The 25,003-nt window shown below is 43.9% G+C and overlaps 1 protein-coding gene across 3 annotated transcripts in view; it reads right to left on the bottom strand.

Moving 5' to 3' along the window:
• Positions 1-25,003, bottom strand: part of ZFPM1 (zinc finger protein, FOG family member 1) — a 132,096-nt gene that overhangs the window by 82,109 nt on the left and 24,984 nt on the right. The window contains exon 2 of one of the 3 annotated variants that reach the window (XM_075838336.1): positions 24,870-24,937. The exons of the other annotated variants lie outside the window; for them this stretch is intronic. The gene's annotated coding sequence lies outside the window, so the exon portion shown is untranslated. The remainder of the gene's footprint in view (positions 1-24,869; positions 24,938-25,003) is intronic. 3 annotated transcript variants of the gene reach the window in all.

The following is a 25,003-nucleotide window of genomic DNA, read 5'->3' as shown; positions in this document are numbered from 1 at the left end:
CGCATATAGTCCAATTCTACAGCGCAACCCCAAGAAACGTCATAATAAGCTCATTGCAAGACCCGAGCCAGATATCACACAGACACGGAGGGTATTTTCAAACTATGTGGTCAAAGCACGCTATTTTTACAAAATTGTGGCAGATTTCATGGTTTTGCCATGATTTAAGAGGAAAAAAGCGATTTAACGGCACCATGTAAATAGACCTTACTTTAAAAGGTTAGGCTTCTTTCACGCTAGCCTTAGTATACAACCTCTCTTCCGTCCGAGGAAGAGGGGATCGAAAGATGAAACGGAAAGCAACTGTTCCATTAGAATTACCATTGATTTCAAAAGGTATGGGCCTGTTCACATCACCGTTCATTTCCGTTTTGGGGTTCCGTCGGGTGAACCCCGCAACGGAAAGTGAAAGCACAGCTTCCGTTTCAGTCACCATTGATCTCAATGGTGACGGAAACATCGCTAATGCTTTTCGTTCATCACCATTCCGGCTTTCCAACGGAATCAATAGCGTAGTCGACTGCGTTGGACCTCGTTGATGAGTGTTTGACCAGTGAGTACCCAGTACTGTAAGAGGGGTCCAGTCCCCTAGTTCTATGCCTGAGCGTTGTTGTTCCCTATAGTTTGTCTATGTGATGGCCTCCTAGTGTGTACCAGTTCCTGTACCTGTTCCAGTTCCTAGCATTCTATACCTTCCTGGCCGAGCACTGTGTTGTGCCAAAGTCGTGTCCTGCTGTTCCATGTCTGACCTGCTTCACCTTGCCAGACATCTACTTGCTGCCTAGTCCAAGCAGAGCCTGCCTTGCTACTGTCCGAGCTGCCACAGGTACCCTATATGAACTATAGACATTGTCCTGCACCCTGTTGGCCAGCTGCCTTACCGCCAAGGCGGTACGGCCCATTGGGTCCACAGACCCTTCGTGACAGCCATACATGGTGCAGTTTTTTGGCTAAATAAGGCCCCCTGCACACGGCCGCAGAATTTGTCCGCAATTAGTGACCAATTCACGTCTATTATACCCCAGACACCTTCCTGTATTTTTGCGGGAAGGTGTCCGGGCCGTAGAATGCCTCTGCTTTTTACGGTCCGTGCTCCCATACTTTGTATAAGAGCATGAGCCAAAAATGCGGATGGCTGTCAGCTGCCATCAGCGGCCGGCTATGCCCATGATCACGGGCACTGCCGTGTGCATAAGGCCTAAGATAAACTAGACGAGAAATGGAACAGCTATTGAATGCTTCCGGCAACATGTTGGACAAGGTCCTTCAATTCCACTATTTTGCCTTTGAAAAGGGAATGATCGGGTGACCACTACTGTGCCAGCAGAGCTGCTGCCGAACAGATAAAACGAGAGGCCTCCCCATCTGTGGCCAGTTTAGGTTATCCATTGGCAACTGTCAAGAGATGGCCATAGACATCAGACAGCCATTAGCCGAACGACAGCTCTCTATTGGGCTCAAGAAAAATTTTGCTCTTACATCAGGGATAATGTGACTGACCAGCGCTCTATTTCTGATAATGGAGAAGATTTTGAAATCTGGCTAGAAGATGTTGCAACTTATAACGGCGATTCAGTGTGAAGTGTCAGCACTATGGCCAGAGAGTTATCTATCTGCTATTCTGAGTTTTCCCAGACACCGCAAAACAGTCTACATGACCCTGAGAAATCAACATCTTGTGATCTACTTTCAGGAACAACACCCCCCCCCCCCCCACCCCACCCAGTACAGAAGTGATCCGACAGTAGGACATCAGAGCAAACAGATTTGGACGAAATGGTAAAACTGCAGAGTTGTGTTTGCAATAAACATCACTCTGTAGCATTTTGCGGTTCTGGGAAAGACAACCCAATATGGCCAATGTTACTGCATCCACGAGGCCATAGCTCTGCTGTAACCGAGCTCCAGACAAAAACCATCCACCGCTCCAGTATTGCTGCATAAGGCCTCATGCACTCTGAATTTTCATCCGCAATTACGGATCCGTAATCGTGGATAAAAATACTGATCCATTCAGTTCTATGGGCCACGGACACCTTCCCATGTATTTACGGGAATAAGTGTACGGGCCGTAGAAATTACCCGCTAAAAAACAGGACATGTCCTATTTTTTAAATTTACAGGCCGTGCTCCTATATATTTTATTGTGAGCACGGACCGCAAACGACAGTCCACAGCCCATCTGTGCCGTAATCACGGACCGTACACACGGCAGGGGGCCTAACTACGTACTTTTGCCATTCAGGATTTTGATGTCTGATCTGTAATTGTGCACGTATTGTTTGTCACTCTACTTTTCCAGAAAGAGATGGAGCAGAATTTGTATTTGTTCCAGGGATCATTACAGCCGCGATAGCAGCTCCTGTGTCCGGTGTACGGTGTCCGGCTACGGATACACATCAGCCTGGAGAGAAGGGTCTCCGCTTATAACTAGGAGCCCGCTGTATTCTTTCAACGATCCGATTAGCCAAAAGGTACAAAAACTGTTATGGCTACTAGAAGTTCGGACCGGACCATGTAATCTGCTGCACCAATCCGCTTAAAATAATGACAATCTTATATGTTGATTTTAATTTTGGGTGAAATACCTTGGTTGATTTTTTATTTTTTTTTAGAAGGTAAGTGCATTGAATAGGAAAAGTAAGCAAAAAGCAATTTGTGTATCAGCCGAAAGGGCCATTAATGCTCGCGCTAATATTCTATGATAAGATTACACCGAGCCAAAGGACACTGACAAAAAAGAGAAAAGCATTCTGCCCTGCAGCCTCTGCACCCCCTGTAGCTGCACCGCTGTTTCGCAGGACTGTACCGGCCCGTCAGATTGTTTACGTTTCAAAATAACTAAATAACCTGCCAGTCGTCCCCAGAGGGTTTGTCACCCAGTTTCCATTGCGCCATGATGCTTTTCAGGTTCTCTAAAAAGCTGGGTAAAAACGCCTATGGGCAGAGCAATGGCCGTCATGATCCAGCACCGGTTACCTGCGAGGGGTATATACCGCAACCGTTACCTGCGAGGGGTACATACCGCACCCGCTACCTGCGAGGGGTTTATAGCGCAGCCGCTAATTGCGAGGGGTTTATAGCGCAGCCGCTACCTTCGAGGGGTATATACCGCAACCGCTACCTGCGAGGGGTTTATAGCGCAGCCGCTACCTTCGAGGGGTATATACCGCAACCGCTACCTGCGAGGGGTTTATAGCGCAGCCGCTACCTGCGAGGGGTTTATAGCGCAGCCGCTAACTGCGAGGGGTATATACCGCAACCTGCGAGGGGTTTGTAGCGCACCCGCTACCTGCGAGGGGTTTGTAGCGCACCCGCTACCTGCGAGGGGTTTGTAGCGCACCCGCTACCTGCGAGGGGTTTGTAGCGCACCCGCTACCTGCGAGGGGTTTGTAGCGCACCCGCTACCTGCGAGGGGTTTGTAGCGCACCCGCTACCTGCGAGGGGTTTGTACCGCTCCCGCTACCTGCGAGGGGTTTGTACCGCTCCCGCTACCTGCGAGGGGTTTGTACCGCTCCCTGCGAGGGGTTTGTACCGCTCCCTGCGAGGGGTTTGTACCGCACCCGCTACCTGCGAGGGGTTTGTACCGCACCCGCTACCTGCGAGGGGTTTGTACCGCACCCGCTACCTGCGAGGGGTTTGTACCGCACCCGCTACCTGCGAGGGGTTTGTACCGCACCCGCTACCTGCGAGGGGTTTGTACCGCACCCGCTACCTGCGAGGGGTTTGTACCGCACCCGCTACCTGCGAGGGGTTTGTACCGCACCCGCTACCTGCGAGGGGTTTGTACCGCACCCGCTACCTGCGAGGGGTTTGTACCGCACCCGCTACCTGCGAGGGGTTTGTACCGCACCCGCTACCTGCGAGGGGTTTATACCGCACCCGCTACCTGCGAGGGGTTTATACCGCACCCGCTACCTGCGAGGGGTTTATACCGCACCCGCTACCTGCGAGGGGTTTATACCGCACCCGCTACCTGCGAGGGGTTTATACCGCACCCGCTACCTGCGAGGGGTTTATACCGCACCCGCTACCTGCGAGGGGTTTATATCGCACCCGCTACCTGCGAGGGGTTTATATCGCACCCGCTACCTGCGAGGGGTTTATACCGCACCCGCTACCTGCGAGGGGTTTATACCGCACCCGCTACCTGCGAGGGGTTTATACCGCACCCGCTACCTGCGAGGGGTTTATACCGCACCCGCTACCTGCGAGGGGTTTATATCGCACCCGCTACCTGCGAGGGGTTTATATCGCACCGGTTACCACAGAGAAGTACATATAGGTAACAATAGATGTCAAGATTCTCTCCTAAGGCTGGGATCACACAGAGTTTTGATGCAGTTTTTGTCTTCGCTTTTTTCTTAGCCAAAGCCAGAAGTGGATCCATAAAGGAAGGAAAGGTAAAAAGAAAAGACAGTTGCATCTCCTTTCTTTTGTATCCACCCCTGTGTTTGGCTCAAAAACCTGCATCAAAACTGTGTGTGTGATCAGGGCCTTAAACTGATGAAAGCTGCAATTCCTTTTGCAATTGGATAAATATTTCCCCCTTTATGAATGAGCTCTCCATGGAGGGTGAATAACTGCAAATATCGTAATGTCAGAGGAACAGATTAGCTCACGGCTGAGGTCAGAACCACATACATAACAATTATCACTTCTGATGGTAAAGCTGCTGAGAATGTTAATCTTTACACCTATGGCCGGCGTCATGTGGAGACCGCTCAGTGTCGCTCTGTGTTTTTCCCCGCATTATGCTGAGGTGTGACATTAGGCAAACAGTGGAAAATAAAGGAGTGAAAATATAAAGGGCGGACACAGCTGACATGTCTCACAAGGTAAATGAAGATGGAGGGAAAGCAAGAAACACAGAGGCGGCGGCGGCGGCCATCCATCATGACAAGGCCGAGGCGCAGCCGGAGATTGGTACATGGCAAAAAGATTAGAGTTTCCTGGCAGGACGGAATCCTAATACGAGCCTCACGCGTCCAGTCTCCACAATGCACCGAACATTCATATTCATTATAAAACAAGTCATCAGGATAATCATGTAGAATATGTTTATTAAAGTCTCATCGTAACTGGGGAATTTTCACGTTTTGGACTAGTCCTAAGGCCTCATGCACACGACCGGAAGTGTTTTTACTGTCCACAAATATGTACTCACAAATACGGATACACATCCGTAGCCGTCCGCAATTGTGGAAGTGCCCATAGACTTCTATGGGGAATCCGTGCCGCAATTGCGGACAAGAATAGGACGTGTTCTATATTTTGCGCATCATTTCTATAGCCCGGACGCACATCCGTAACTCTACTGTAAGGTGAACGTGGCCAATAGAAATGAATGGGCAATGTCACCCGTAATTACAGATGAAAACCACGGTCATGTGCATGAGGCCTTATTCACACGTGTCTGATTTGTGTCTGCAAAAAAAGGGGAATGTTTTTCATCCATATGAGAGTCTGCGTTGTTCCGGTTTGTCATTTGCTTTTCTGCTCTGTATGCACTTCCCGGTTTCACTTTTTCTCCGCATTTTTTTTTTAGCAACTTATTTGTGAAACACGGACAGAACACGGATGTCGTCGCATGCGGTCCCTTCTTTTTTTTTTTTCATGCACCCTTATGGTATGTGCACACGACCATTTTTCAGGCGTAATGGAGGCGTTTTACGCCTCAAATTACGCCTGAAAAGACGGCTCCAATACGTTGGCAAACATCTGCATCTTGCTTGCAATGGGTCTTATGATGTTCTGTGCAGACGAGCTGTCATTTTACGTGTCGCTGTCAAAAGACAGCGCGTAAAATTACGGCCGCGTGAAAGTGCAGGACACTTCTTGGAACATAATTGGAGCCGTTTTTGATTTACTCCAATGAAGAACAGCTCCAATTACATCCGTAGAAGACGCCGCGAAAAACGCCAGTACGTGCAATTACGTCTGAAATTCAGGAGCGGTTTTCTCCTGAAAACAGCTTCGTAATTTCAGACGTAATTGCAGTTGCCGTGTGAACATATCCTTAGACTTTAATAGACAAGTCTGGTCCGCAAAAACTGATCAGAATAAGATGTACAGGGAGTTTCTCTCAACGGACACACGCTCCGTGAAAAATGACAACGACTACATGAAAACGCCTCGATTTACGCAGAAAAAACGTAAAAATGCACTGAAAAACGCGTAAAAAAAACGCACCTTCAGGTGTTTTTTGCAGCGAATTTCGTGCGGTTTCCTGTGGTCTTGCTGCGTATTTTCTGCAACGTGTGCATGTAGCCTGAATCTACAAATAGTGCATTGGGTCTATTATAATGTCATTTTTCTTGCGTCAGAATCAGCATTTTCAGCGCAGGGGGTTATGGTGGGGGAGGGGCGGATTGTTATAATATATGTGGATCAGGCAAAAGTGGAAAAAAAAAATGTCCTTTTTATTTTATTTCACTCCCTTTCCTTACCTCTCTTTGAAAAACATAATTTATCTGTGTATTATCAAGAAAGCCAGACACTTTAATCAGTGAGCTATGAAGTCAGTGTTTCCAGCCTTATCTGGTGGAGGAGTGGAAACGGAGCAGATAGGCAGCTCCCAGGCCGAGCACTGGTGGGGAATGTTAATAGGAGGAACAGCAGAGGGATTGGCTGCGGAGGCCTCCCTATCTCCACCATTATCAAGGCCTTATCAATGCAACCATCACAGCTCAGTAATGGGGCCGGTTCAACTTTCTGCTTTATCAGGGAGACTGATTCGAGCCAGAGGGACACAAGGCTGCGAGACGACCGGGAGAGTGAATAAGCATCCAGTGTATTTAGAAAATCAAGGAGATTACTTATTGCTATTTGCGTTGATACAGTACGTTAACCCTACGCGTTGCCAGCGGGAAGCAGCCGGGGCAAAAAATTCCAAGTGTTTCATGGCAAAGGCTGATCCATTGCACCAAGATATTCCAGAGTTCTATTAATATAAAGGAAAAGACGCCAAAGCATTGTATTTATTTGGCGCCAATATAGACTACAATGATATATTTTAGATAGCACCAACATATTCTACAGCAATGCAATTTTCAAGGGTCCACAGTGTTGGATATAATGTTACTCCACAGCATTGTATATATCTGATACCGACATAGCCGATACAGTTATTATATAGCGCCAATATATTCTGCGGTGCTGCATTTATATGGCACTGGGTGTGTTAAGGGGGTTTTACACCGGGCAACCAATTGTTCATAGACCGCTCGTTGCCAAGAATTGCCCTGGCAGCGATCAGCAGATGAACAGGCATTTGCTGATCGTATCTTTTAAAAAAAAAAAAAATATTATCATTGTCGGCAGCACATCTTGGTGTGTAAACAGGGAGACGCGCTGCCGACATGATACAAATCATATGGGGACGAGCGATCGGAGTAACGACCGCTCGTCCCCATCCATAGCTCCGTCTGACAGGAGCAAACGACCACCGATCAACAATGGCTCGTTGATCTGCGCTCGTGGCACCGGCCAATTAGGGCCCTTAGACTCACGTCAATTTGATAGTCAACCAAGTTCGGTACCTCAAAGCGCCATGGTCGTGAGACTTTGGCGTGCTCCAATGACACTTGAATTCACTCACGCAAACTGAGCAATCATGAATGATTATAAGTGCGAACGTTGGATGACAATTGACCAATTTCTAAAGTCACGGCCTTCCCCAAGAGAAGGCATCAAATATTGATATTCTCAGTCGTCACCTGTGTAACCAGAAAACCCAGGAAGGCTCTCAGACACCTAGTTATTTTATATACGGTAATAGTAATAGGGCCGGGTTCCCACGGGTTGGATACGTCCGCTCCGGCCTCCTACAATGACGTTGCAGGCCATGTGACGCTGCAACCGGTGATTGGCTGCAGCGGTCATATGGGGTGAAAAGTCATCCCAGGAGGTTGGACTGCAGGAAGAAGGAGGGTGTTCTGGGTAAGTATGATTTTTTTTTTTCCCAGAGTGGCGATTTTTGCGGTGTAATCACTGCAAATACGCCGATTTGCATGCACATTGAATTCAATGGGGAAAACCCGCAACAGAAGATCAACAACAAAGCATAAATTGACATGGTCTGTAATTAAATTCCGCACCATAGGTCAATATATTAACGTTTTACGCTGCGTTTTTTTCCACAGCGTGGGCATGAGATTTTCTAAATCTCATCCACTTTGCTACAACTGTAAATGCTGCTGAAATTCCACAGCGCTTACGCTACGTGGGAACCCGGCCTAAGACTTCCAGATGCAAAGTGTGAGTCTAGAAATCTATGGTGCTGATCAGTCGGGCTGGCCCACCAGAGAACCAGAGGATCCTCCGGGGGGGGGGCAGGCTCTAACACAATAATGGGTCTTACAGGTCCAGCAGAAGACAAACCGCATTCGGAGGTGATTTTGGATCCAAGCACTTGCCTTGCCACTAGGGTCTATTTCTCATGAGTTGATTTACAAATGACCTATCAGATCTTATTAATGATACGTCCTGTGTACAAAAATAACAAGGCGTATGATAAAATAAGGCCCCATGCACACGACCGTGCCCGCAATCCCGGCCCGCGACCATGGGCACGGCCGGCCGCTGACTGACAGCCGCATTTTCGGGCCGTGCTCCCATACAAAGTATGGAAGCACGGCCCGCAAAATGCAAAAGAACGGACATGTTCCATAATTCCCGGAACATTTCCACGGCACGGACACCCTTCCGTAGTGCTACGGAAAGGGGTCCGCGTTCAATGAAAGTGAATGGGTCCATTTTTGCGGACCGCAATTGCGGTCCGCAAAAACTGAGATTTTTTTACGGTCGTGTGCATGGGGCCTAAAAAGTGGACATGTTCTATATAGATGGAAGGTGGGCCCTCAAAATCATATCCTCTGGTGGGCCCAAGGAACCCCAGCCCGACGCTGGTGCTGATACACTTGGTTACAACCGGACTTTTATTTTCTCACGACCATTCCAGTATTTATCAAGACAACTTAAAAACACTTTGCTGAGAATTTCCCACATGAATTGGTACAAGATTATAATTTTTGTAACTGGAACTGATTTTCCGTCTATAAATTCTGAACGACTGTTCCAATAATGAGAAATATCGTAAACCTCGTCTGACTGGAGAAAATCGTACTGCGCAGCCGTCACATGATACGATACAAAGTTCTCTCAACGTTTCACTCTTTGCAGCTGTACAGTAAATCACATTAACAGACGTTCACATGTACCTGGGACGGAGAACGCAGGACGTCTGCGAATGTCATTTATCTGCTCCCAACTCTTTTACCAAATGTCTCCAGCAGGAAGGAAGTTTTCAGATTGGCGATAATTTGAGAACACTGAATAAGATTTTCTTCCAATCCCTTGTGCATCTTAAAGCAGAACTTGCACAAAGAGACAAAGGAGGCGGCTGTGTACAGGCATTTATAGCAAACGTACCAGGGACTAGAGAAATTTAAGAAGCTCTCCACCTATACGCCACTATTTACTCCAGCGCTCCATAGAAATGAATGGAGAACTGGTCGTGCACACGCACCAGCGCTCCGTTCTCATAGAGCACTTCAGGGAACGGTCCCCCATTTTTCTTATCAGTAGGGGTTCCAGAGGTCGGACCCCCAGGGATACAGGTGATTCTGGGAAAACCCCTTTAAGGCCTCATACACATGGCAAAGCAATGTGCACGAAGCCTGAATGGCCATATGGTTCCATTGGCACTCTGTGTGCTGCCATATGGTGCTTCATTGCGGCACTGAATTCTGCTCTGGAAGCAACGCTTCTAGGGAGAATCTATCTGTAACACAGCACCCGATGGAACATGCCACGATTTCCCAGTAGGACTGCAGTATTATGTATATGATCGTGTACATGAAGCCTAATTCTGCCGCATAAGGTGGGGAATACAATGGGTAACTACTGTGAGACTGCTTTTCTCCTTATCAAATCAGTGTCGATCCAGTCCGAATATATGTTGAGAGGTTGTGATGCAGGGAAGGTCTGATTTACTCATTAGAACCTCAATCCAAACACCATCTTTACCTACTGCTATAGAGACAGACAATAACAGTAATAGGTCAGTCAACAGCAGCTTATTAATGGTTTCCATGTAGCAATAGGAGATATTTTTCTACACAAAATGAAACTATAAATGAATGGAGACAAACAAAATAAGTACGAAGCAGAATACAGATGCTGGATTTTACATCTGCGACTACGGATTCATAGTGAACACGCACATATACAGTGCATTATACATGGACAGGCCATAATTGAACGTTATACATAGAAAGTATACCATGCAGAATGCGCAGCCGCTTCAGCATATTCTAGTTAAACAGGAGACCTATGATAAGTGATCGCATCTGATCTATGGTCAGTAAGAGATATTTTATGCGCTGTATATCGGACCTGTCCTATACACATAAAAGGCCCAATTTGCATTTGTTGGTTTAACTTCAAAGATCCCAAAAACCTCAACGGATTTAAATAAAACTTTATTAGTCGCCATAGACCGAAGATAAGGTCTACAGGACTTTAGGGCCCAGTTCACACAGAGTTTTATTTTACGCTGATTTTGACATGGAAACAAAGTAAAAAAAATGCCAGAACCTGCCTTCTATTGATTTCAATGGGAGGCAGAGGCGTTTTTTTTTCTGCAGCGGCATTTAGCAGATTGCGGTAAAAGATAGCGGCATGCACTTTCTTGCCGCGGTTCCGCCTTGGATCTCCCATTCTAATAAATGCGAGGCGGAGAAAGCATTTCTCGCGGCAATTTTTTCCCGTGGATCTCAATGGCTGCGATAAGAAATTGCAGGCGGATCTGGAATTTTGAGGCAGATTTTTATTTTATTTTTTTTTCTGCCTGCAAAAAAAACTCAGACGGACGCTGTTCACTTCTGCACATCTCCCATGAAAACTAAACATTGCACGGGTTAATATCCAACCTATTCCGTATTATAAAGTATATCCTGTGCTCTTTTCAATACACTTTGTATATACTATCCTAGGGAACCCTAGCTAATGCAAAAAGAGCAGCAGCATACTCCAAATCCTCAATTACAACAGTCACCAGACTGAAAGAGGAAAAAAAATAATGTTAGACCAAACAAAATGTGACGCCATCTCACCCCCGATCCCTGTGGGGCCTCAGTACTCACTTTTTCTGGATGGACTGCAGATGCGCCAATCATGTGACAGGAGCAATTTTAAAAAAAAATTCTCGATCATTTAGGAATACGTGACCCCTACCATAATAAAGATCATTCAGAATACATTCCTATGAAGCAGCTACAGCGGCACCTGGTGCCATTTATGGAATCAACGCCCCCCCCAGTCACACGTCAGGGAACTGTATGGCTGCGTCCACAGACCTTGGACGTTTCTAGGTGGGATCGTTTCCGGACAGCTTTAATACATTAGGGAATTGCATAAAAGACAATTTACTACAACGTTATTATAGAAATCATTCCCTATACCAGCTGGAAACATGCCAATAATACCATCAAACTTTATTCTGCTGATGGATTCTCATAGTAATGATGTCTGTAGATCCCCGCATCTTATCCCACTGATAAAGGGAGTGATTTTGGCAAAAAAACTAAAATGTACCAGCGCCCCTAGTGGTCTACAGCAGTGTAGGCCAAAAATCTGCACTTAAGACTGCTCTACACCAACAAGACAAGTGCCCAACCAAGAAGCTGGCACTGGGGGAACATGTTCAATGCCACATACAAACATCTGTCCATGAAGCCTCCCAGTGCCACCCCCAAGAAACATCATTGTACTGTTTTGGATAAGGTGCACTGAGCAAAATACACATTTTCAGTGACAGATTTAAGCGGCAAGGTTACAAAAACAGGTGATGTACATTATAAAATAAAAAATTACTATATAACCTATACATACACACACACACACACACACAGTAATAACCACCCCAACCACAACAGTACTCAATCACCTCCCAGCTGATAAGTGAGTGGATGGCATTAATCATGACCAGGCAGTGACCCAGCAGAGCCCTTGTGTCGTTGCCTCTATTCACTGATTGTTATTATAGCTGAATCCTTCTCCCGTCTGCTTGCTGGAGATAAGGGTCCTTTATCTGCCGGGGAGATCTTTATCAGTGAGGAGATCGGCCCATGGACTTATCTGAAATTCACATCTAGTCAAGAGCCTGAGCAGAGAGGAAAAACAGGCAAACCAACTCCTGCGAACCGACCTGACTTCACGCTTCCTCTTCTCGTTTGTTTAGTTGATTGGAAATGTTCGGCCTCAGTTGGCATATTCCAGCTTTTTGGGGTTAACTTGAACTTTACAAAACCAACTAACTGTGCAGCACAGGGGGGCACAAAAAAAAGGAGCATAAAACCCAATGTTATTTTCATCTGTCCTCTGGCGTTATCCACACCTATTAAAAATGAGGGTACTCCCATATATAAGCCCCCCGTCAAATTATAGCATCGTGAGACCAGGGTACTATATTAGTATGATACTAGTGCTGGTCCATTACAGCCAATACCACACAGATGGGAATTAGAACTACATGGGGGGGGGGGGGGGGGAATCAGGTTCTTTTCAGAAAAGCGTATTTTATTATATAAGTTTGGCTTAGTTTATCCTTGTATTGCCCAATATATCAACTCAATACCCAACAGATGGTTCTGGTATTAGGTAAAGAGGGTTAGAAGATTTCCAAATAAGTTTCACATATGTTCATGAAATATTGGAGAGATGCCTTTATGAGGGCTGCTAGCCAACTATAAAATGTCTCATAACATCTGACTGGAAGGGCATCTACCTTTTTCTAGACCCCTCGTCCCCCTGTAGGATAGAATGTGGACAACCCTCATGCTAATGTTGTCGTACCGTTGGAGGGGTAGAGCCCTGTGGTTTGCACAAGAGGATGAGAAAATCTCTCCATGATCCACACAGCAATGGCACTGGTTGCCCCAATGGCATAACTGGACGATGTGCCTAAAATCTGCTCCTGGTGACTAATATCGAGTGGTTTTCAATTGAGATCTATATTAAAAATAAAAAGCCAAATTGGCTCCTGTATTCGTCTTACAATATTGTGTCCATCCTGACTCTATGGTACGATTGCCCTTGGGCTCAGTGGTTACAATGCTGGGGTCAGGGGTTCAAGTCCAACCTACGGGCGTGAATGAGAAAACATACCGAGTGGGATTGTTCAATGACATTCAAGAAACCGAATACCAACACATGAGTAAAAGTTACCGATTTTAACTGCAAGTAATAGGAAAACTCATATAGCGCAGCACTTGTACACAATCCGGTTACTGTTGGTTTATGAGACAATTGCATTTGTAGGATCACCGTACTGGTCCTTTTCGGCTGCAAAAATTTCAAGATAAATTATCTAGGAACTAGGAAGGAGCTAAATTAGCTTATTTACTACAATAAAAAAAATAAATAAAGACCACCCCTACCCATTGGCAATTACCGAGCCCACCAAACATACCACATACTTCACATCACGCAACAGTACATGAGGGCAGGAGCCCGGCATGCAGGTGTAGATACAAGTATATCAGGTACACATCACCCTGCCTGCTGCTATCAGTCACCAAGATCTGTAAACACAATGAGAATAAAGGAAGAACGAAGATCTAAAACATGATCAGATATCCACATAGGGCATGTATTCAGTCATTAAGACGGTAAGCTCTTGTGGTGCAGGGCTTTCTAATAACTGTATTTTGCTTGTTATACAGGGGCTGGATGCCTTTAAACATAGGTCTCCGAAGCTTAGCAAGTTCTAAGTGTAGAATATTATGATGGATATAATATATAGGACTCTATAGAATAGTAATAATATACAGAAGTGACATCACCACTCTATAGAACAATAATAATATACAGAAGTGACATCACCACTCTATAGAACAATAATAATATACAGAAGTGACATCACCACTCTATAGAACAGTAATAATATACAGAAGTGACATCACCACTCTATAGAACAATAATAATATACAGAAGAGTGACATCACCACTCACTATAGGACAGTAATAATATACAAAAGTGATATCTACACTCTTTATATAATGGTCATAATACTATGAAAACCCCTACGTCACATAGCATGTCTGAATTACAATGAGGACTATTCTTCCTGCTGGAAAAATGGCTACCACCCATGCATATTACCGGACCACCTTTAAACTTTGGGAAGGAAGAGGTATATATAAATAAGGGAAGTTTTACAAGGAGGGCAGGAATTGTGTGATAATCAGCACATCTCTCCTCAACAGGAATAATATATTCAAGTGCAGCTTGACCTCTGGCTTCCTCAAAGCAGTAAAGCACTTAAAAGAAAGTTCAGCTCTGAATGGGTTAAAATTAAAATGCATAAATAAATTCTTTATATAGAAAGGGTTTGTTCCCCGGCTGCAATCTCCGGTCTGATCAGTTCCCAGTTCTAATCTGTTGCATCTAACTGACAAGAATAAGAACAAAAGGACATGGAAACTGAGCCCCCCCCCCCCCAACTACCTCCTGTGACGGCCGAACAACAGCCAAAACTGGCCTCCACAGACAAATATGGTGGCACCACAGGAAGCACCGTCCCTGACCGACCATATTACTATAGGAGGGGACATCACCACATTTACCTACACAGGCATGGAAAACTCTTCATATACAGACCTAGAAGATCTAAGATTATCAAGACAACAGGTCAAGATCATGGTACTATTAAAGGGGTTTTCTACGTTCTGACAACTGATGACCGATCCAGCGGATATGTCATCAGTATATGATCGGTGCGGGTCTGACATCCGGACCCCGCACCGAACAGCCGATCTGTCTGCCTCCGGGTATCGGATGTTTTGAACGGTATGCAGTAGTTGGAGCCGGAAGAGATGGCTCCGACCGCATAGCAGCCGTTCAGCAGAGCAGCGGCTCTGCTCCTATTCCTATTGAACTCGGCCGCTATTCTTTGACCGCCTTCATCTGCTTCCGGCAATATTGTCCGATGCCTGGGAGGCAGCCGCAGCAGCTGATCGGCACGGGGTCTGGGTGTCGGACCCACACCAACCATATACTATACTAATGACCTATCCGGTGAATAGGTCATCAGAACGTGGAAAACCCCTTTAAGCCCAGAGACCACTAGACTATGAGAAAGTGAAATAAGGCTGAACCTATAGTGATTGCTCAAGAAACACATGGCCACCTGTATGAAGACTCTGCAAATTATATGTTTTGGGAAAAGGCTGGGTTCACACTGTGCGTTTTAGTTGATAAACTTCTATTGAGAGACATGGGAGTTTGTCTACTAAAACAAAACAATTTGTGCTAAAAAACACACAATGTGAAAAAAAAAAAAAATAATAATGTGTTTTTTTTTAAAACCACTTTTATGCCAAAATCTTTACAGGTCTAAAGTCCGAGGATGCACTAATGAGAGATTGTGATGACAACATATTCTCTTGTGATATCGGTCAGATGCAGGAAGGTTGTGGGAAACTTATATGAATCCAAATTATCATTCACATGAACACATATCTGCCACTATTCAAGCCAGGAAGCAGACATTGATGTGGATGGTGATTTGGTCCCACAAAATCTCAATTACAACACTGCGTCTGACATCATTAAGGGACATGTTATCATCAGAACCTTTGTAATGCAGCCTCAGGTATTTTTGCCTGTAACTTCTCACAACAGAAGAGATCTAAAAATTATTTCAACTTTTTTAACATACCCTACAGGACCATAAAGGGAACTAGTCATGTCAAACGTGCCGTTCGATCTGCTGAGTCCATGTTATAGAGCAGGACCGGCTGAGCAGATTCATACATAGGTGTGAAAAGATTCAAGATAATTTATAGTTCATCAAATTAAATCCCTGCTTACTGTGGGCGTTCCTACTCAGCGATTGGCAGCTCTCTCTATATTCACACTCATACAGGCAAGTCTGCCAATCAATGGCTGAGCCCGCCCACTAGACTCTTTGGCCCACAGGGAGCAGAAATTTATATCAATTAAATATAAGTTACTGAATCTTTTTACAAAAAAAAATATATATATATATATATATATATATATATATATCTCAAACTGCTCAGCTTCTCCTGCTCTATAAAATTCTGTCTACAAATAGAACAGAATGTTTAATGTGACAGGTTACTTTTAAAGTGGTATTCCCTTCTCAGACATTTATGGCATATCCACAGCATATGCCAGAAATGTCCAATAGGTGCAGGTCCCAATAGGTGGCCCCTGCACCCATCTCTAGAACAGGACCTCCTGACTCGTGTCCTACATTCTCCCGCTGTCACGGAGTTACAAGTTGGCAGGGAGTAAGGTAATAATAGCCAAGCTTGTAGAGCTACGCTGTTTCTATAACTCACAATGAAGTGAATAGGCGTTACGGAAATAGCATAGCACAGTGAGCTACACTGTTCTTGTGACTCCCGTTCACGTCTACGGCAGTTGCGGAAACAGCGTAGTTTGGCTATTTCCACACTCCCGGCGACGTCGCAACCCAGTGGCCGAAAGCAGCGACACGACGGTAGGATGGGGGTTAGGGGGGCCGCCTTCTAGTGATAGATTCAGGTCCAGAGGCGAGACCCACAGTTATCAGACACTTATGAGATATACTGTGGCTATGCCGTAAATGTCAAACATGGGAATACAGCTTTAAAAGAATTTCAAAGTCAATAAGAAAAATCTAAAAGTTGAAAATTTGCTGCATTTCTTTGACAGAACGAGCATGATTTTGCATTATGCCTTGATTTCTGCTACATGAGAAAGAGGTTTTTAGAAACCCCAGCCACATGTATTGTACTGTAAACCGCCGCAAACATTGGTGCAGAATCGGCACCATAATCCGTTTCATTTTCCCCACATCTGAACATACCCTTAAAGTTAATGTAACAACGGAAATGATAAAATTTAATTTCTATCTATTTTACATTTTAATAACTAAATAAAATGTTGCTATGTTCTGAGTTTCAAACATGACAAGTAAACCAGATATATAAAACAGCCTTCATAGAGCAATTATAAGCAAATCTGATATCGACAGAGGTAATAGGGGGGATTCCATGGAGAAGTAAAGGTAAGGGCCTGTTCACACCAGTGTTGGTTTCCGTTGAGGGGGTTTCGTCAGGCCTTTCCATCGGAAGAACCCCTCAACGGAAAGGCAAACGGAAACCATAGGTTCCGTCTGCATTACCGTTGAATTTCAATGGTAATGCTTCAGTTGCTCATGGTTTCCGTTTGTCACCGTTGTGTAAGATTTTCGAATGGAATAATTAGCGCTATTGTTTCTGTAAAAAAAAACGGAACCCTTTCACAACAGTGACAAACGGAACCATTAGCAAGTATCCGCCACCATTGAGATCAATGGTGATGCAAACGGAAGCTATGGTTTCCGTTTGCCTCTCCGTTGAGGGGTTCCTCCGACGGAAAGGTCCGACGGGCCCCCTCAATGGAGGAAACCAACGCTGAAGTGAACACAGCCTTAGGCTTTGTTCACATCTGCGTCAGGGCTCTATTCAGGCGTTCCGTTGGAGCTTCCCGTCAGAACGGAACCCTGTGTGAAACAAACGGAAACCATAGGTTTCCGTTTGCATCACCATGGACTTCAATGGTGACGGATCGGTGTAAATGGTTTCCATTTGTCTCCGCTGTGCAAGGGTTTTGACGGAATGAATAGCGCAGTAGACTACAGTATTGCTTCTGTCAAAACGACGGAATCCTTGCACAACTAAGACAAACGGAAACCATTTGCACCATATCCGTCACCTTTGAAATCAACGGTGATGCAAACGGGAACCCATGGTTTCCATTTGTTTCGTTTCAGTTAGGGTTCCGTTCTGACGGGAAGCTCCGACGGAATGTCAGAACGGAGCCCTGACACAGATGTGAACGAAGCCTTACCCCCGATTCCGTCAAGCAGGTATCTAATCAATACAGGTAGTGGTGCCTATACAGGAAGACTAGAGCTGGTGAGCAATAAGATATCTAAGCGGAACACACCATGTAGAATATAGCTCATGTTGGCCAAGATACAGTATCTACTAATTTAATAACTAGTCCAATTCCTTAATTAAAGAAAAACTTTGGATGAGTATTAAAGAATCGGGCATCATAAATGGAGTCCGTAAACTACCACAGTGCTAGCTCTAACATTATTAGGCAGTATATGAGGCTGGTCATGTTTTATGACCCATATATGATGCTAAGAACACCAAGGGCACTTGTAGACTAACAGGATATAAAAATTACATCAGAGCAGCGTATATGATTTTATGGTTATACGTTTTGTGAGTCATGTCCTGATACCTCTTGGGTAAACTATTCACATAACATAAGATCTCACCCAACAGATGGTACCCGCCATGGCACTCCGGCCTGGCTGCAGCATACCTGCTTTGCTTCCTGTCGTAAGTACCCTGCCCTTATCACACTGGAGATCTGTATTGTATTTCAGCAGATGAGTCTTTGAAAAGCAGTAACAGCAGACAGCGTGGCTGCCCGCCTCCCTGGCAGACCTGGTACAACAAACGCGTGGGAGGCACTTTAACCCCTTGCCCACTGGCACAACGTTTCTTGTTAGACGATAGGCTAGGTTACCATTGCTTATTTATAAACCAATCACCAAGCTTTGCTCACGAGTAGGTGAATGAAGGGGTTTGATGAGAGTCTCTTTGGCACTTTAACTGTTTTACTGCCAGGAGAAAAAAGGGTTAAAAAGGTGGAGAGGAAGTTGAAGTAGGAAATAGGATGACAGAAGTGCAAGGGAGAGAGAAAAATGGGAGGAAAGAGGGAACAAGTGGAGGGAGAGACTCAAATTTATCAATTTAATAATCGCTTCTAGAAAAACCCAGACAGGTAGATAGAACTTCAGGCTTGCAATTACTTCCCCCGTCAGATAAACCAGTTTTATCAGGCAGTTATTTCTGTCATCCTCAAATCAACTCCTTATCTGCAGCCTAGATCTCTGCAGAGCAAACAAGGTAGGAGATGCCCACAGAACAGAGTCAGAAAGTTCTGGGAGAAGCAGGTCACCCCCGCCACCCTGCCGTCACCCAGACAAAGTCTACACATCACCCAGCTAACACCCCCCGCAGTTATCGAAAGAGATTAGTAGCATAAATTTATTATTACAACCCGCAATCTAATTCCATTCCACCATCTGCTCTCACAATGAGAGTCCAGTTCATTTTGCATTTTCTGGTTATCTATGTTCAGAATCATCATCAGGAAAAAAAATAAAAAACTAACCCTATATGTCTTCTGGCTGCAAAGTAATATCTAGTGAGGGGGAGATAAGATCACAGCAGCTGCGAGATCTCAGAAGAAATACTTTGTAACACACGTGATCCTTTTAATACAATGAATGTGAGAGTCACAGGAGATAAGATCTTGCATTCAGGCCTGTCCCGACACACTGATTCTATCAGGATGTGACTGCATAATGGGATATTTTAAGCTTATCTCCCTGCTGATCTTCGCTCTGGCTCTTATCCTGCTCAGCATCTGGGTGGGAGCTGGGGCCTCAGAAGATGCACAAGTAGCTTCTCACCTTTCACGTCAGCCCTTCCCCCTATCACAATAATCTGCATAAAAGCAAGCAGAGTAATGAGCTCCCGGAGTCCAGGCTGCCTCTATCAACTCTCCACGTATCTGGACTGGGGAGATAAGGTTACATGTGACCGTATGTATATGCAATATTCCTGCCGCTCGCTTCATCCTCTTGGCGAAGAGTCCAAAAAGCGAAACGCAAATTAGAAGAATAAAAAAAACAAAAAAAAAACAAAAACACTTTTGGTTGTTCGGTCTCCAATTTACTGCGGATAATGTAAATGTCTTATGGTTCGTTCACATGCTTGGCCCAGATATTGATAACCAAGAAGTATTTTTACTGTTTAAGCCTAACACTATAGAACAAACGTGAAATACAGGTGGACATTTTGGGTCATCAAGGGTTAACATGGCGCAATATTCATCATAAACAGATACTTTGGTCTGCAAGGTAATGCTACAATAATTAGAATGACAGGTCAAACTGTGTCTATACTAAGAAATGCCAGGGATGGTTTCCCATAAAATGACAGGCATGCTAGAACAAGTTGGGCATCTTCTGTATATAGTGATATGGAGCATGTTGGTATAACCCGGGTATCTTCTATATATAATTATATATGTACAGCTGGTATAAGTTATACATCTTCTTGTATATAGTGATATGGAGCATGCTGGTATAACCTGGGTATCTTCTGTATATAATTATATATGTACTGCTGGTATAAGTTATACATCTTCTTGTATATAGTGATATGGAGCATGCTGGTATAACCTGGGTATCTTCTGTATATAATTATATATGTACAGCTGGTATAAGTTATACATCTTCTTGTATATAGTGATATGGAGCATGCTGGTATAACCTGGGTATCTTCTGTATATAATTATATATGTACAGCTGGTATAAGTTATACATCTTCTTGTATATAGTGATATGGAGCATGCTGGTATAACCTGGGTATCTTCTGTATATAATTATATATGTACAGCTGGTATAAGTTATACATCTTCTTGTATATAGTGATATGGAGCATGTTGGTATAACCCGGGTATCTTCTGTATATAATTATATATGTACAGCTGGTATAAGTTATACATCTTCTTGTATATAGTGATATATAATTATATACAGAAGATACCCAGGTTATACCAGCATGCTCCATATCACTATATACAGGAAGATGTATAACTTATACCAGCTCTACATATATAATTATATACAGAATATACCCAGGTTATACCAGCATGCTCCATATCACTATATACAAGAAGATGTATAACTTATACCAGCTGTACATATATAATTATATACAGAAGATACCCAGGTTATACCAGCATGCTCCATATCACTATATACAGGAAGATGTATAACTTATACCAGCTCTACATATATAATTATATACAGAATATACCCAGGTTATACCAGCATGCTCCATATCACTATATACAGGAAGATTTATAACTTATACCAGCTGTACATATATAATTATATACAGAAGATACCCAGGTTACACCAGCATGCTCCATATCACTATATACAAGAAGATGTATAACTTATACCAGCTGTACATATATAATTATATACAGAAGATACCCAGGTTATACCAGCACGCTCCATATCACTATATACAAGAAGATGTATAACTTATACCAGCTGTACATATATAATTATATACAGGAGATACCAAGGTTATACCAGCATGTTCCATATCACTATATACAAGAAGATGTGTAACTTATGGCCATGTATAAATGATTAGTGTAACTCGCGTTCCAGAGAATGTATTTTTATGTGACAGCATTTTTTATCTTCCTCACAAAATTAAAACACCTGTTGCTCCAAGATTCAGAACAGAGAACAGGTAACGGTCTTATGGCAGGTTGATATAGATCCACTGCCTAGCCCAGGGTAACGCTGCTCTAGGTGAATTCCCCCACTGCCATTAACATGCATAGCATTAGAGATGTTCAACAGTATACAACATGATGTGTTTCTGACTTCAACCTCCATAGACATGACCACCATATTGTAATCCTGTACCTGGTATCTTACAATTGGCTTTCAGTCCTAAATTTATGGACCAAGAATCACTACAATGATCGATACGGACAAAATCCAACCCTTTGTGATGTCCTGTGGCTCAATGAGTCTTATGGTGTCACCTCTTATATGTGACCAGCACTGGGCCCCACAAGTCACCATTGTGCTTCTACACTATATTGGAAAGTCCTCACATTACAGGTGCAATTTTCCACATATTTGCTTTACGTACCATTGCCGATTTGGTGCATCCTCTAAAAACCAGGACTTCTGAAGGAGATATTAAAAGCCACAAACAGGATCTTTCTCCAATACTGAAGAAAAAAAAAAGACTAATCCCAACTCTATAGTTGGGACACTTAGCCAGACAAAGCCAAACAAGATTATTACAGCAATTACAGTAAGGCTTTCCAATTACTGGGTCATGGTAAGGTCCACCGGCAAATGTTTCTGTGGTCTTTGCCTAGAAGACCTGCCATATTGGAAAACGAAACGCAACGGACATATCCGGTGTTTGACTTAACACTAGACTTTGTGCTATTAAGATTAGAAGTATCTTGCATTTGAATTAAAAATCTGTGGCAGAAAACAACCAGTATCGACTCGAAATTTAACAAAAAGCACTTGAGACATGACATGGCTAATATTGTACCCACAGATGATATAACATAGCAAGGTTAAAGGTCACTAGTCAACTAATTCTCTGCTGGATGAACCTGCCAATGATTGGGCTGTTGAAGTTTCTTTGCCACGTGGATTTAATTTGCTTTATGTGGTTTTAAAAACATTTACTTTGTGAGTATAATAAATCCCACTAAGAATTCTATCCGACAGTTTGGATGTTATTGAACTATGTTTGTATGTTTCTGTTTCGCCGATATGGTGATTGTACGGGATATAGGATCTTAGCGGCGTGGTGTCTTAAACTGTGATGACTGTCACCTAACGCTGAAACAAGTGAGAAGGCGATCAGACGTAACACTTTTTCCTCTCTTGGATACCAATAGAGCGTGAGAGTTATACTTTTTATTTGGATCTAAACATACTAGATGCAGCCTCTTGCCGAACGGTTATCCGGTTATCATTACTTTGATAGGGGTCTGACTGTTGGGACCCCCACGATCCCTAGGAAGACGACTGCTTTAGTGTTTTACAGCACAGTACCGCTCATGGCCACCTGCTGCGCTAGGTACTGTAACACAGCCCCATTCACTTGAATGGGACGGTGCTGCAATTTTCTGCACATCGGGTGACCATGAGCGGCGTTGTTCAGCAGGAAAGCTTTTGGAATCTTGATCCCTTCGTTCTCTGGAACAACAGGGGTCCCAGAGGTCAGACACCCATCGAGCATTTAAATTCTTTGATGGGAATCGGCTTTACAGTGGCCATAACAAGTACAGTTTACCTGCCATATGACCAGCGATCCAATATTTTCAAAATAGAGATGCCCATGCTAAACGGGCACACCCCACCAGATACCTGGAAGGGTGGAAAGGACTTTTCACGAGGAAATTATTCCCACAGTATATAGCATCATGGACTCTTGTACAAGAAAATTCACATCGAACATAGTTGATTAAAGGGAACCAGTCATCCACATTTTGCTGCCTTCACTGTTGCAACAGACACACTGATTTCAGCGATCGGTCACTTATTTAAGTGATGCGGTTTCTGAGAATTTACATGCCGGGCAGCGCTGCCAGAGATCCGTATTTACGGAGAGAACAAACCATTACTAAATGGAGCAGTGGTTGAGTATGCGCGTTGCAGCTCCATTCAAAGACCATGGGAAAGAAGGAAACAGCCAAGTACAGAGCTCGCTATTTCCGTCAATTTCATAGTCATTCAATGAAGCAGTGGGCAAATGCTCAACCACCACTCCATTCAAGCTCCTCCTCACTGCAGGGGGAGCAGTAGGAGGATATGGTCGTTCGGAACACCTGCTCACGTGATCGTGTCGTCCCAGAAATAGGAAAATGATACCCTATCCTGTGGATAGGTGATCATTTATGATTCTGCAAATAAGTGACAGATCACAGATATCAACGTGTATGGACACTACATTATGCTGCTCCTAGGGCTTATTCAGACGAGCATATTATACATCCGTGTGCTGTCCGTTAAAAAAAAAAAAAAAAAAAAAAGACAGCAAACGGACCCATGCAATTCAATAGGGCTGTTCACACGACCATTGTTTTAATGGACTCCCAAAATAGGACATGTCCTGTTTTTGTCCGTTTTCACGGATCCCGCAACAGACTCAAGTCTGAGGGATCCGTGAAAACAGGTCCCGCACGGGAGCAACTTGGATGTGAAAAACTGATGTTTTTCATGTCCGAGTTTACACTCGTCCGTCTGAATAAGCACTTAGTGAGGGCAGCATAATGTAGATGACAGGTTCTCTTTAAAGCTGAAATCACACATGCAGTTTTTCTTAACCTATCACAGGTGTGGATACAAAATAGAGGAGACAGTTATTCGGATTCACTTTAGACTTTGGCTCAAAAAACGCGTCAAAAGATGCAAATGTGATTCCAGCCGAAATGCTACAATTGGAGCGTTCAACCAGAAGTGGCCACGAACCAACATAAGAATTCTTCATTTTAGTAACACACATAATGATAGTTGTTAAATAGGAAAAACCAGTCAAATGATCTTCTGATAAGTCATAGATCATCGCATGGGTGAAATCCATGACCTCCGAGCACCACCGATTTCCAGGTTCTATAGGGCAGGTAAAATAGAGGAATTTGATTATTAGCTCCTGAGTAAAGAGACGGATGTGATGACAATCTGTGTACAGCTCTGTGGAATATGTTGCCGTTATATACAAATAATAGGATAGAATGCCACCTTTTGCAATAACATCGTTATCATTAAGAACAAGGGCCCATTTAATATTAATATGCTAAAAAAATAAGATCAGATCATGTTACATGGACACAACTACTGGACAGTATACGAGACATCATCACTATTCTGTAAAAGTCTGAATTCCCAGGGCGATGAAATGATATTATTAATGACCCACATGACGAAGCTTAACACATGACTAGAAGCAGATGATAGTCTAAGGCTCTGGAGGGTTCACAGACTGCCCTGTGGGCACAAATCTGGGAGGCCGCTACACACAGCAGCACCGACAGTTTAAATAGAAACCAAATAAACTTTGTGTCATTGTCTGAAGGCCTCACTGCCCATTTCTCCAAGGTACACAGATTGTACAAATACAAAGTTATGCTCAGCAAACCTCAGTTATAAACGCCTCACCTTTTATTGGCACTTTGTGTTGAAAGTGATAATCAGAGTATATTTATCAACGTGTCAAATGGTTTGTACTGCGCCCAAAAAAACCAAAGAGAGAGAAAAAGAAGTTAATCGATCCCTTCACACAATGGATTATC

This window comes from Rhinoderma darwinii, chromosome 9 (genome assembly GCF_050947455.1).
Source record: "Rhinoderma darwinii isolate aRhiDar2 chromosome 9, aRhiDar2.hap1, whole genome shotgun sequence".
NCBI lineage: Eukaryota > Metazoa > Chordata > Amphibia > Anura > Rhinodermatidae > Rhinoderma > Rhinoderma darwinii.
Note: the sequence above shows the minus strand (reverse complement) of the source record. Positions and strands in the feature narration are given on the sequence as shown.